The following is a 15,598-nucleotide window of genomic DNA, read 5'->3' as shown; positions in this document are numbered from 1 at the left end:
ATCCCCCATGAGTTTGCATCTTTCTTTAAATGGCCATACCCCAAAAAAACTATAGCCCTATATCAAGAAATAAGAAGGGGTACCTGGGTGGCTCAGTCTGACTCTTGATTTCAGCTAGGGTCATGATCTCAGGGTTGTGAAATTGAGCCTTGTGACCGGCTCCATGCTGAATGTGGAACTTGCTTGAGATTCTTTCTCTCTTGCTCTGCTCCTCCCCCCACCGACACACACACACACTCTTTTTCTCTCTCTTAGAAAAAAAAAAAAAAGCTCTAATGAACACTCTAACCTTACACCTAAAGGAACTAGAACAAGAAGAACAAACAAAACCCAAGGTGAGTAGAAGGAATGATCAGAGCAGAAATAAATGACATAGAGACAAAAAAATATGTAAAAATTTAATGAAACCAAGAGCTAGTTCTTTGAAAAGATAAGCAAAATTGATAAACCCTTAGCCAGACTCATCAAGAAAAAAGCAAATGACCCAAATAAATATAAAATCAGAAATGAGAGAGAAGTAACAACTGATACCACAGAAATATAAAAGATTATAAGTGAATACTATGAAACATTATATGCCAACAAATTGGACAACCTAGAAGAAATGCAATCTTCTAAAACTGAATCAGGAAGAAATAGAAAATCTGAACAGACCAATTACTAGTAATGGAATTGAATCAGTGATCAAAAAACTACCAAAAAGGGGCACCTGGGTGTCTCAGTCGTTAAGCATCTGCCTTCGGCTCAAGTATGATCCCAGGGTCCTGGGGCGAGTCCCGCAATTGGGCTCCCTGCTCGGCAGGAAGCCTGCTTCTCCCTCTCCCACTCCACCTGCTTGTATTTCCTCTCTCGCTGTGTCTCTCTCCGTCAAATAAATAAATAAAATCTTTAAAAAAAAAACTACCAAAAATAAAAATCCAGGGCCAAGTGGATTCAGAGGTGAATTCTGTTAAACACTTAGAGAAGAGTTAATACTTATTTTTCTCAAACTATTAAAAAGATGTAGAGGAAGGAGGCTTCCAAATATATTCTATGAGGCTAGCACTACTCCGATACCAAAGCCAGACAAGGACACAACAAAAAACAAAAACAAAAACAAAAAACAGGGTGCCTGGGTGGCTCGGTTGGTTAAGCGACTGCCTTCGGCTCAGGTCATGATCCTGAAGTCCCGGGATTGAGTCCCGCATTGGGCTCCCTGCTCAGCGGGGAGTCTGCTTCTCCCTCTGACCCTCCCCCATCTCATGCTCTCTCTCTCTCTCTCTCTCATTCTCTCTCTCAAATAAATAAATAAATAAAAATCTTTAAAAAAAAAAAAAAAGAAAAAGAAAACTAAGGCCAATATCCCTGAAGAACATAGATAAAAAAATCCTTAATAAAATATTAGCATACCTCATTCAACAATATATTCAAATGATCATTCATCATAATCAAGTAGGATTTATTTGGAGGATCCAAGGATGGTACAATATTTGCAAATCAACCAATGTAATACACCATATCAACAAAACAGAGGATAAAAATCATAGTCATTTCAATAGATGCAGAAAAGATATATGATAAAGGTCAACATGCTTTCATGATAAAGACATAAAGTGAGTTTAGAGTTTAGAGGGAGAATACCTCAACATAATAAAGGCCATATATGAAAAACTCACAGCTAACATCTTACTCAGTGATGAATACCAGAGAGCTTTTCCTCTAAGATCAGGAACAAGGAAAGGATGTTCATTCTTGCCACTTTTATTCAACATAGTAATGGAAGTCCTAGCCACAACAATCAGACAAGAAAAAGAAATTAGAGGCATTCAAATTGGTAAAGAAGAAGTAAAAATTTCACCATTTGCAGATGACATGATACTATATATTAGAAAACCCTAAAGACTCCACAAAAAACAAAACCCAAAAAACAAAAAACCCCAAAAAATCTACTAATGGTAATAAATGAATTCAGTGACATTGCAGGATACAAAATTACTACCCAGAAATTGATAGTGTTTTTATACACTAATAATGAAAAAGCAGAAAGAGAAATTAAGAAAACAACTCCATTCACAATTGCACCAAAAAAAAAAAAATACCAAGAAGTAAAAGAATTGTTCTCTGAAAACTATAAAACAGTGATGAAAGAAATTGAGATTGATACAAAATGGAAAGATATTCCATGCTCATGGATTGGAAGAATTAATATCGTTAAAATGTCCATGTTACCTAAAGAAATCTAGATTCAATGCAATCCCTATGAAAACACTAACAATATTTTTTTCACAGAACTAGAAAAGTAAAATTATTTGGAACCACACAAGACCCCAAATAGCCAAAACAATCTTGAGAAAGAAAAGCAAAGCTGGAAGTACCAGAATTCTATATTTCAAGATACACTACAAGCTGTAGTAATCAAAACAGTATCATATCTTTGGACAAAGATAGGCATATAGCTCAGTGGAACAAAATAGAGAGCCACTAATAAACCCACAAGTATATGACCAATTCGTCTATGACAAAGACGGCAAGAATATACAGTGGGAATAAGACAGTCTCTTCAATAAATGGTGCTGGGAAAACTGGACAGCTACATGCAAAAGAATGAAATTGGATCACTTTCTTACACCATACACAAAAATAAACACAAAAAAAATGGGTCAAAGATCTAAATTGAGGATTGAAACTATAACATTCCTAGAGTAGAACACAGGTAGTAATTTTTCTGAAATCAGCCGTAGCAACATTTTTTCTAAATATGTCTCCTAAGGCAAGGGAAACAAAAGCAAAAGTAAACTATTGGGACTACATTAAAACATAGAGCTTTTGCACAGCAAATACAACTATCAACAAAACAAAAAGGAAACCTACTGAATTGGAGAAGATATTTGCAAATAGTGTATCTGATAAGGGGTTAAGATCCAAAATATACAAAGAACTTATGCAACTCAACCCCAAAGAACCCCAAATAATCTGATTAAAAAATGAGCAGAGAACCTGAATAGACATTTTTCCAAAGAAGACATACAGATGTCCAACAGACACATGAAAAGATGCTCAACATTACTAATCATCAGAGAAATGAAAATAAAAATTACAATAAGATACCACCTTACACCTGTCAGAATGGCTAAAATAAAACATAGGAAATAACAAGTATTGGCAAGGATATATAGAAAAACCATTGTACACTCTTGATGGGAATATAAATTGATATAACCATTGTGGAAAACATTATGGAGGTTCCTCAAAAAATTAAAAATAGAAATTACCATATAATCCAATAATTCCACTGCTGGGTATTTACCTAAAAAAATGAAATCACTAATTCAAAAAAATATATATACCCCTATGTTTATTGCAACATTATTTATAATAGCCAAGATATAGAAACAACATAAGTGGCCATCAATAGATGAATGAAGAGGGAAAATGTGGCATGTATATATACACACACACAAACTCACACACACACAATAGAATATTGTGCAGACATAAAAAGGATGAAATCTTGTCATTTGGGACAACATGGATGGAACTAGAGTGTATTATGCTAAGTGAAATAAGTCAGACCAAGAAAGACAAATACCATATGATTTCACTCATATGTGGAATCTAAAAAAAGCAAGCAAACAAGCAGATACACAAAAAGCAGAATCAAACCTATAATTCAAGAACAAACTGATATTTGTCAGAGGGGAGGGGGTGGAGGATGACAAAAATGGATAAAGGGGAGTAGGAGATATAGACTTCAAGTTACAGAATTAAAAAATAAATTTAAAAATGGCCATAACCCTTTAACTATAAACTGCTTATGATATACACATTTCTACATTTAATCAGTTACATGGCTTATCTCTAATGCTAGACTAGATGACCTTGGAGAGGAGGGACCCCATCATTCTACTTCTGTGCCCACTCAGTGCACAGTATGGGCTGTTCCACAAAGTTTAAGCTAATAAATATTGCTGATGGACCGTTTGAAGATTTATTGATTGACTGATCAACTAAATCAATAGGTTATTCTATTAATTAAGTGAAAGAGGTTTTGACTTCTAACACTGCTTCTGCTAGATACCTCTTTTTTATCTGGGAGGACTGAGTCATCACTTAGCAATCATTCTTTTGTCCCCATTAATATGATGCCCATATAATCTTCATATGGTTAATCTGTCAAACTAAGAAGCTAAACTCCATTCTACATTTACAAGATAAATCAAAATTAATTATATCTAAGAAAAAAAGAAGGAAGGAAGCGAGGGAGAGAGGGAGGAAGGAAGGAAAGAAGGAAGAATCAGTGATTTCTGTAATTTGTGCAACAAAAATCTTTGGAATTTCTTTAGTAATAGAAATCATGTGAGTACTAAAAGCTACTTAATGAATAAAGAATCTTGGTTATTATAAATTTTATTTTGAAAAAGAAGTTTCTCATTTATCAACTACCCAGAGCATATGTATACCCCAATGCATACTAAAAGATGTACAGCCAGCTTGTAATTTTAGAGCTATTTAATAGTCAAGAAAATTCTTGATACCTCTAATGATGAAGAGTAGTCCACCTGCAAAAGATACACTATAAAATAACTTTGATACTCAGAGTGTCTAGGTGAAAGGTTATAGGTTATTAAAAGGTAGGAAACTACCTATTTCTTCCCAGTTAGCCATTTTTTATTGTAAAACTCACTAATGTTCCTTCCCTGTAAACATGTATAAGCAATTTATAAAACAACCTTTATTAATCCCTCCAACTAGCACTGTCTTTGAAACATATTAGATATGTAATAATTAATTTTTCACTTACTGATTTAAAAAATGAATGAGTAGAAAAATATACTTTTCTCATATATATGAACTCATATCTAGAATGTATTAAGAATTCCTGCCTACAAATCAGTATTAAAATGCATACAACTCAGTAGAAAAAAAAGAGCAAAACACTTGGACACTTCACAAATAGGATATCCAAATGACCAATAAGCAAATAAAATGGTGCTCAACATCATCACTCATCAAGGAAATGCAAATAAATACCATAATGAGATACCACTGCACACCCACAGGAATGACAACATTTAAAAGTAAACAATACAAGGCACTAGAATTATCATGGTAAATAATAAAATGCAATGCTTGCCCTCATGGTGCCTAAATTATGCAGAAAAAAAATCAGAAAATAGAAAGGCACTAAAAATATTGTATGATCAGTTTTATGATGGCAAAGTACAGATTGCTCTGAAAAGCAAAAAGTGACATGTTTCTTTGCTAGAGAACTGTATAGTAGACAGTTATGGACAGGGATAGGCAGTTATCAAAGGAGGATCAAAGCAGAAAACTGTAAACTGCTTTTTTCAAGAATGCCACCTTGGAATTCTCAAACCATTAAAATTTATGTGCAGTTCTCTAGCATTATTCCAGTAAGAGAGCCCTGATAATTTTAGCCCTCCACCAGATTTTTTTAACTCAGTTACTGTTGCAAAATGTGTTCAAGGAAATGAAATGGCAGAATAATTACAGCAGTCCCCATCATGGTAATTAGCTTGCATTCATGTCTCCCTGGTGCTTCCACCATGTATCTGGGTCTCCTCTGAATATCAACTTATTTTATATTCTTCTTAGAATCCTTATTGGTATGAACCCTGATGCCATTGAGGTAAAGAGGATTTTATAGAGAATGGAGAAATTTTTCTTTCATACCTTCAGAATTTTTAAACTAATTTCTTTAATTAGACCAAGTTTCAATCCATTCCTTTTTGTTGGGGTGGGGGGAAATCTGTACTTAGTGAGCAAATGTTTCTCAGTGTTTATAAAGCCTAGAGGCCTGGTGAATGTTGTCCTAAATCCCAGGAATACTTGGTCATGAAATCTAGAAAGGAATGGGAAGTCACATATACATGATCATCCATACACCTTCCCAAAGCCATTGGGTTGATCTCATCTTTTCCCATCCAAACTGGCCACATGGGGCTCTCAAAGTAAAGCTGCTACATTGGAGACCTTTTATTCACCTTTATCACTTTTCCACGGGGTTCTAAAGGGAAAATTCTAAATTATTTATTGAGCACCAGTTACCTGTGCTAGTTCATTTAATTCTCACATCCACCTTAGAAAATGAAGATCTTACCCTTGTTATGCAGATCAGAAAAAAATGAAGTTCATGGGTTAAAATGCCTTGCCCAAAATCACAAGAGCTAGCTCATGGTTGAGCTGTGATTCAAAACTGTCTTATCCCAGACTAATATTTCCATTACTGCATGCTGCTTATAGAGAGGCCATGACTTGAAAAGTGTTAGTCTCACTTTCTCCACAATTAGAAAGTCTCCTGAGATACTCTCCTCCAGAATGGGATTTGAGGGATATGACACTATATATACCAATATATTGTGTTTGGATTTTAGGGCACACCCATGTAAGACTATTTCTCAATGAACTTTGACTCTAGATTATCAACCAGATTACATTGCTGGGATATTTAGACTTCCTTAAGAAAATATAAATATAAATGGACTGCAAATTTCAATCAGATTTGCATAGGGTATTGTGAGCATCACTTGATTCAGGACATCTTAGGAAATTAAATACTACCTTTAAGCAATGACTTCCATACTGGGGGGAAAAAAAAACAGAGCTTTTCTTTTCAAACAAAATACTATGCACAATCTCCATATTTCATTTCATTTCATTTCATTTTTAAGGATTTTATTTATTTGTTTCAAAGAGAGTGAGAGAGAGAGGGAGGGAGAAAGAGAGAAGGAGCATGGGGAGGGACAAAGGGAGAAGCAGATACCCCATTGAGCAGGGATCCCAATGTGGGTTTCCATTCCAGGACTCCAGGATCAGGACCTGAGCCAAAGACAAAGGTTTAGCTGACTGAGCCACCCAGGTGCCCCACAATCTCCATATTTTAAACAAAAAGGTGGAGCTGCTCTGTGGAGGCAGGGTGCCCTCTCTGTCCCTGGCCACTCCTAACCCTCAGCCCTAACTCCTAATATACTTTCTATGAACCTTTAGGTCTCTGTGGACTAGAGTTTGAAAATTACCTACTAAATTCAAGTATAACCTAAGTTAGAATGCTATATAACATCCAGTATCTCAGTGTGATTATTTAAAAATTCACTCATTTTAAGGATTTATTTTTATCTGAATTTGTCAGTCATCACAGAAACAACAAACACCTTTCCAACACTTCTGTCTGTCTGTCTGTGGCTCCCCCCACCCCTCTCTCTCTGCACTTGTGTGTGCGTATATGTGGGGAGGGAGGTGCATTTAAACTTAGACTTCTGAAGCTTAGGATGTCAGGTCATAGCTGATCAGTTCAGTTGCCTAAATATTTAACTCTCATAATTGTCGTATTTTAGGTCTTAAATCATTATGCAAGGGGCATTCTCTTTTTCTTGCACTCTGTATTTCTCTGACCTAAAACTAAAACCGAGACAATGTAACCCCCACAAAGTCAACTGACCTTCCTATGTATAACCTCATTCCATTATCTTGAACATTCACCAATGCTTAATTAATGTCTGTGTCCTCTCTTCTGGCTGAAATCCCAAATCCTCTAGCTCAGGACAAGACAGGAGTACTCACAAACATGCTCCCCATACCCAACAAGCTTTCAGCCTGCCCTTCTTTAAGTACCCCTGAATCTTTTTTATTTTCTTCTCTTCTCTTCCCTTGCCCTTTCTCTTCCTTCCTTCTTTTTCTTTTTTAAATTTCCTTCATTGTGAATATTTTTTTGATCCGATGAATCTTTCTTCATAGGACAGAGTATAAAGAATGTTAAGAAACAGTTTTTTTCTAGAAATAATCACTGTCAATATACAATTATTGAGTTATGTGGGGAAAGTCTCAACTTCTCTAGGCCTCAGTTTCCTTTCCTTGCTCAGACATTATTGGTGTCTGTCTTGTACCTAGACTGTCTTATCATGGCTTCAAGATGAGGGAATATGTCTAGATCAAGAGTTCTAAATCTCATTTACAGCCACCAAATGATACATTAATGTATCCTGTAGGAACTTTGTGAATTCTCTGAATTTCTGTATAAAATACATATTTTATACAAGTACATATACATCAATGGGAGAAGATCCAAAACACCTATCATTTTCTTTAAAATAACATGTATTGATATAGTCAGTGGGCCCTAAGTGGCACATCAGGGTTACCTACAATGAAAAAATAAAGTTTTTTGGATCCCATTCCAGACTTACTCAAATCTTTGGGTGCAAATGTGGAACAGAAATTTATAATTTTAATACAATGCCCAGAAAATTCTGCCGAGTTGTCCCTGGTTCATGGGCTAGTGAGTTGTGAACCATTGATCACAAACTACTATTGTCAAAGCTAACATAATAAGATTCTAGATCTGTATTCAGAGGCCGGGGTAACTGACATTATATATGTCTTTATGAATCTCAGATGAGATGATTTTTGCTTCCTGAACACCCAGGTGGAAAAAAAGTGGGGAGGGACTATAATCCTTGTCTATAAACCACCCCTTACAGCTCCATATCTTTATTCATGATCTTTGAGTCAAGTATGTTAAATGTAATTAATGTTCAGTAAATATTTATTCAATAAATGAATGAATGAGTGACATGTGAAGAGAAACAAAATCCAAATTATATTAATGCTGTGATTAAAATTAATAGTCTGTCCTTTAAAAGACCCTTCTAAGGACAGATTTTCTATGCTGATGAATTAATGAATAAACAGCATAAATATTTGTGGCTTTCATCTGAGGTAATGAATGAATACCAGATATAAAATGTTGAACAGCAGTAACGGAAATCTTTAGTTGATGCCCCCAGCAAATAACTAATTATTCAGCTTGGTCAAGTTGTCCAGTCTTGGCTTCGAGGTCTGGTTGGTATTTATCTCCTTCCCATATCAGAGGGAAGCAATATGTTGGCATAGTGTCATCATAATATAATTTAATCATAGTTAAATCACATGCTTCTCTGAAATTATTCAGAAAGAGTACAATTTGCTGCCATATTTTTTCTCCCCTTGTGGAGTTAGTCTGTGCCATTGGTTAATGTAAATTATGTTATCACAGAGAAAGAAAGTATTTTATTGACAACTATAAAACCTTGGGCAAATTATTTAAACCACTCAAGACTCAGTTTCCTTGTATGCAAAGTAAGGAATATTTTATTTACCTTTCACTTGTTGTTCAGAAGATCATGTATATAAATCAACCAAGCTCAATGCCCTGAATAGGAATATTTATCTTTATAATTGTAAATAAATTTATTATAAATGATGTATTATTTCTGTAAATGAATTAAATATACATTTCATAAGATTACAGTTTATAGAGATAAGCATTTGTCACCTACTTTTGTCCTCATTGTAGATTTATGACAGGGGCAGAAGATGTGCTGATCCACCTATTTTATGCTAATGAACCATGGATAAAAACAGTTAATTGACTTTCTAAAGTGATTTTTGCATTCAGACAATAAGCAACAGAACACGACCTTTAAGCCAGACCTAGCCAGAATGTTCAATGTTCCTTGTCTTATTGTACTATAGGATAAGGGACTGGGTATCTGTCTGGGAACAAAATTGAAAATAATATCATGCAGTAGTTATTATAGAAATGGTTGGGAACAGTAGAGAGCCATGCTGAAATGAAGAGGGAGAGGCAGATGAATTGATTATTTTACATTATGGTGGCAATATGGCCATTCCCTCTGGGTACAGAGAAGGCATTTGTCATGCTGCCAGATAGAAAGACTTGTGTTCAAGTCCACTTTTATACCATTTACTGTCTGATCTTGAACAAATCTCACTTTCTCGGGTTTAGTGTCTTTTATCAAATGCAAAATGGGGATAACAGTACCTACTTGATTGGTTTATTGTAGAGTTTAAATTAGGGAATATATGAGGAGTAAATCAGGGGACCAGTAAGTGTTAGCTATCTTTCTCATTACTATTTTAGTGAGTCGTTCACTTCTTAGAAGAAACAAACTTGAGTTTGAGGTCACGCTTTACCTTTTCACAACTTTTGATTTGGGATAATTATTTTTTTAAATTTGCTTTTTGAGAAAAAACATCAACAATAAGAACAAAAGCAGCCATCATAATGCCTGCCCTAACTACATTAAAAAAATGATAAATAGAATACAAGTTAATGGATGTAAAATTGCTTTTGAAAAGATAAATCATTGTACATACTGAAGTAATTATAAAATGTCTTAGCATAGAAATATTTTACATTTTTTTTCAATTGTTCATGGCTCTAGGCTGCTAAGTCGGTGTATAAACAGACTTGTGTTAAATGGTAACCTCTTGCCTTTCACATAGATCCATGGAACGTATAAATGAAAGTGCCCTTTGGAGAAACAATTTCCTTATCAAGCCTGAACACACAGGGCCACCAAAATGGGAGCACAGATCACCTGTGCTGGGAAAAGCTTTGCTAATTATTTTCAGTAATACTTACAGTTTCTTTATGATTGCAAAAAATAATAAGTGTTCCCTGTAGAAAATTAGGGGGAAATATATATATATATACACACATACATACACACACACACACACACACATACATACATATGTATATATAGTAAAAATCACCTGAGCCCCCAAAACCTAGAGAATATCTGTTTTGCTCTAAATCTCCCAAGTCACTGGGAGAACACTCAGGCTTAGGAAGTTTACAAGATTTTCCTTCATTCTCAAGGGCAAAAACTTAACAGCAGAGCTGTTTCTCCACGGAATACAGCATTTTGTAGTTTGTATATCATGTGCCCCAAGTAATCCCAGATGTAAAACAGCTGGGCCTTTCCACAGCTCTGCAGTCATTGAGAGAAATCCTTTTACCTTCACCAAACAGAAGAGTTCTATCTAGACAATTTGCACTCACTCCATCCCCTCAGCTAGATCATCTTCTAGATTTTATTCATTATGGTGGACCAAATATGGAAACAATAAAAACATTATGGCTAGATTCAGAATTTGAGAGTCATGTCTGGGGAATATCTATTTCCGCTTATTCAGCTAGCAAATGTACCTGATACTCAGCTAACCTATTTGTTTCTAGACTTAGTTCCAATTGTGTAAACTTAGGTATATCCCAGAAAAGGACCTCAGATTGAACAACTACAAAATGGACATATACTAAATGAGTCCTCTATCATTCTGGGATGTTTTTGACCACAGAAGTGAAAAAACAGCAACTGCAGTACTTTAACCAATGTCTGGATATAGGACAGATCCAAATGTCATCCATGTCCTCAAAGGCCCTTCCACATTTTTGCTCTGCCAAACCAGGTAATGCCCTTGATGATGTCACAATTTGTGCCCAAGAATCATTTCAAGACAGGCCAGCCACTGACAGAAGTTTAATATCCTTTCTGTAAGTCCCTTCTTAAAGAAAGGAAATTAATTCTAGGTACTTCTCAGATTTTCTCTCAGGCCTTATTGACCAGGATTGAATCACATACTATTCCAAAAACAATTGCTGGCATGGCAAATAGTTGTCTTAGGGTAATACACACTTGGTTTTAAAAAGTTATGCAATTTTGGTCTTGCTTGTGACTTTTTCTAAGAGGTTACACTTTTTCTAGTAGAATGTAAGAGGCTTTCCCTCACATTCATATCATACAATTTTCTAATTCTTACTCATCTTAGGACTATAAAGGTTAGCTCATAGTTATTTACACACACACACACTATCAGATTCACAAAAACTACTACACTTTTAAAACACCGTGTTCACAAATCTGTGCAGAAAGAATACTCTCCTATTTTGTTGGTGGTAATTAAGCTAGTAAGACCTATATGGGAGCCCTTTGGCAATACCTTTCAAAATTTCAGTGTTATGTATCTTTGACCCAGACATTCTAGTTGTAGCAATTCATCCTACAAATACACTTGTACATTGTGAATTGCTGTCAGTATCAATATACTTATTTTAAAATATTTATTGAGATCCTGTCATTGACCAGGCCATGTTCAAGTTGCTGGGGTATATTTTCGGAACAAAATAGGAAAATAACCCTGCCCTTATGGAGCTTATATTTTGGTGCCACATTATATATGACAGTAAAGCACTGAATGGTGTCAAAGATGGAGGCCAACACTCATCCTTAATACTTTAAGCTACTTCCTAAGCAAGTGTGAGCTTCTCTAAGGAAAAACTCCTTATTCTCTTTTTAACAGATTTATAGCATTTTGTTACATAATATACCATAATTTAATTAGTTTTTTATTGAGAAAAAAATAAAGTTCTGAAAAAGATTTGATTGTTCTGTGGCCATCTCAACAAGTAGTATCTAAAACTAGTTTTACTGGGTGTTATACGCAAACAATGAATCATGGAACACTACATCAAAAACTAATGATGTGATGTATGGTGATTAACATAACAATAAAAAATTTAAAAAAAACTAATGATGTAATGTATGGTGATTAACATAAACATAATAAAATAAAATAAATAAATAAAATAAAACTAGTTTTTAAGCGTAAGATGAGAAAGCTTTACCAGTACTGATACAGAACAATCTCCAAGAGGTATTGTTAAACTAAAATTAGGGGAAACAATATTTGTATTTGCTTCTATATTGCATACAATGTTTCTGGAGGGAGATGTAAGAAATTAACTACTACCTTCTAAGGAGGTGGAGGCAGGGGAACTGGGTATCTGTGGGAATGGAGGGAGCTGAGGACTTTTCCCTATAAACATATTTTTGTAATTTTATGATTTTTTAAAAATATATATTTATTACTTAAATAAATTTAAAATTAAAAAATAAATTCTTACTGTATATTATAAAAATATTAATTTATTTTACTGTTACTGTTACTGAAAATCTCAAACTTACATTTACTAGCCATTTTTTGTCTTGATTCATAGGGGGTGCTTTATTTTCTGAGTATTATTTTTACTAAATTTAGTTCATTGAAATATTTTTGCCAGTCTCTTATTGGTTTATGATGTTCTTTATTCAATAGGAAACTTTACTTTTAATCAAGTCCAGAAATCTTTTCTTTAAACCTTTGTGAGTTTTTTTTTGTTTGGTTTTGTTTTGTTCTTTTTTGTGGGTTTTTTTGTTTTTGTTTTTGGGGGGGTTTTCTTTGTTTTTTGTCTTTTACAAATTTTGCTTAAGAATTTCTTCTGAACCCCATCACCATAAAGACCATCAGGTATTTTCATGAACCTTATATTACTTTGAATCCATTTGAAATGTATTGTCATGTATAGTTTAAAAAATGGTTCCAACTTCATTTTTCCTCATGTATTTTACTAAACAATCAGTTATTGACTCACTCATGTGTGAAGTCTATTCTTGCCTTTGTGTGAGCACCAAGATGGTGGTTCATCCATGGCTAATCCATTACTACTAAGCCTCAGGATGCTCCGATCTTCCTCAGCCATGTGTAACTTCCTTCCAGGCATGTTGGTTTGTTTATTTAATAAAAACTCAGCTGAAGACTCTGGGAAACCCTTTGCAGATCCATTGTGCTCTCTCTGAGCAGCCCTTGCTTCTCCAGGAGTGTGCACTAACAATCCTAGCCACTTTGGCAGCCCAGAACTCCAGCTTTGGCTCCTCTGCCCAGGTTCCACCTAGCTTCTTGTCTGTAGTGCTGTGGTCTAGAAGTTCTCTCCAGGTACCACAGGGCTCACTTTGCTTTTCAACTCCCAGAGATCTTGGTCCTGTACTGCTTAATGAAGACCCTTGTTTCATATTTTGTTTCTCTTTTTTCAGTTGTTTGAGACAGGAGAATAAATCCAATTCCTTTTATTCCAACCTGTTTGGAAGCAGAAGTGTTCTATAATATTTCTTAACACACAGTAAGGTGAATCTCTAACTATGTTCTTATTTTTCTATATATTCCTAGCTTTTGCTATACTTTTAAGACATTTTTACACAGTCCTCCCAAAACCCCACTGGAATTTTGAACAAAATGACATCTAATTAATAGATTAAATTGGGGAAGGGTGATGTGACCTCTTCACAAGGTTAAATAGTTATAGCCATTCATATAGTGAGAGTATTTATATGTTTAGGTCTTCTTTTAATTCTTTTATTAGAACTTTATTTTTTTAATCTTCTTAAAGTGATTGTCTCTTCTTTATTAGTTTAATTCCTAGATGCTTTAGAATATTTTTGGTAATGTTATAAGCAGTCTCATTTTCTTTTGCATTTCATGGTTGGCTATTAGTATAGAGGGATACTCTTGATTGCATATATTGAATGCAGAGCCAGAAATTTTGTTTACATTCTCTAATTAGTTCCAATAATTGTCTGCTGATTCTTTTTTTTCCTGCTGATTCTTTTTTATAACGTACATACATTATGCTATCATATAATTATACTTTTGATTCTTCCTTTCCAATCTTTAAATTTCTTATTTCTTTTGCTTTTATTAATCCAATGTACACTGTTCAGTGCACAGTGAACTACATTAGTGATAGATGGAAATGTATCATGTCTCTAACCTTAAAGAGAATGGCCTACGCTTTCATATTTAAGTGTGATATTTTCTGTTTTTTATGAGTAGGAAGCCATTAGTAAGTAAAGAAAATTCCCCACTCAGTATTTCTAGAAATATTTTCTATTTAAACAGATAGAATTGTTTAATATTATCAATTTTTTCTAGATCTATTGAGATGCAATGAACTGTATTACTAAATTTTTCTGACATTGAACTATTCTTACTGAGCATTAATTGTGTGTTGACACTATACGTATATATATAGAGAGAGATAGATTGATTTTTATTTTCATCAAAAGGGAGATAAGCTATCATGGTAGCATGGGTCTAATCTTCTATTACTCAAATTTTAGGCTCAACTCCAGAACCCGTAAATGCATACATATTTGAAAGAGTAGTTTATGATCTTTGGACATTAGTGTTCTCTTCTATGAACATCAAGATAGGGATGAGAGTCACGAATAAAATTCTCTTATGTCTTGACTTGCAAGCTGTTGAGTTTACATAAGATCTTTGTTTCCCAATGAATCCCATCCCTCCATCCTTGCCTCTTTCCTTAAACCTTATCTTGAGTTAAGCTTTCGGGTTCTTTCATGCTTCCAGGTATTTGCATATACTATACCTTCTATGTAGCACAACCTTCTTGTTTCAGTTAGACTTATTTGATTAACAACTGATGCTGCCTCTTGCTAGATTAAGAAAATTAAAATTTTCTTAATCTAAAGGTAGCTCACAGCACAGACATAGAGGAACCAGAGCAGTGCTGCAAGTCTGAGCAGCAGGAAACCATGGGCCATCTTATTCAGTTGTCACATAAAAAATCTACTCCAGTGCTCACTTCCATATTACTAAAATTAGAACAATGAAGAGAAGATTAACATGGCCCCTAGGCAAGGGTGGCATGCAGATTTGTGAAGTGTTCCGTATTTCTCTATATTATATATTCAAAGTTGCTAAGAGACTAGATCTTAAATGTTCTCACCACAAAAAAGAGATGCTAATTATATGATAGGATAGATATATTAGGTAACACTACAGTGGTAATTATATTTCAATATATAAATAGATCAACACATTGTATAAAATAAACTTATCCAAATATGTGAATTATATTTTATTAAATGTTTTTAGTTAAAAATATCTACTCCAAATGATTTCTTCATCACTTTGTAAC

The 15,598-nt window shown here is 34.4% G+C and overlaps 1 non-coding gene across 1 annotated transcript; it reads left to right on the top strand.

Annotated features, from left to right (window-relative positions):
• Window positions 1–15,252: 15,252 nt before the first annotated feature.
• LOC115939581 (U6 spliceosomal RNA) lies at window positions 15,253–15,355 on the top strand. The gene has a single exon (XR_004074365.1). It is a non-coding gene; the product is annotated as a U6 spliceosomal RNA (small nuclear RNA).
• The last annotated feature ends 243 nt before the right edge of the window (window positions 15,356–15,598 follow it).

Source organism: Leptonychotes weddellii, chromosome 11, assembly GCF_054177405.1.
Source record: "Leptonychotes weddellii isolate Sample4059 chromosome 11, ASM5417740v2, whole genome shotgun sequence".
Taxonomy (NCBI): Eukaryota; Metazoa; Chordata; class Mammalia; order Carnivora; family Phocidae; genus Leptonychotes; species Leptonychotes weddellii.
The sequence above is the reverse complement of the archived record's forward strand: the minus strand, read 5'-3'. Positions and strand labels throughout refer to the sequence as shown.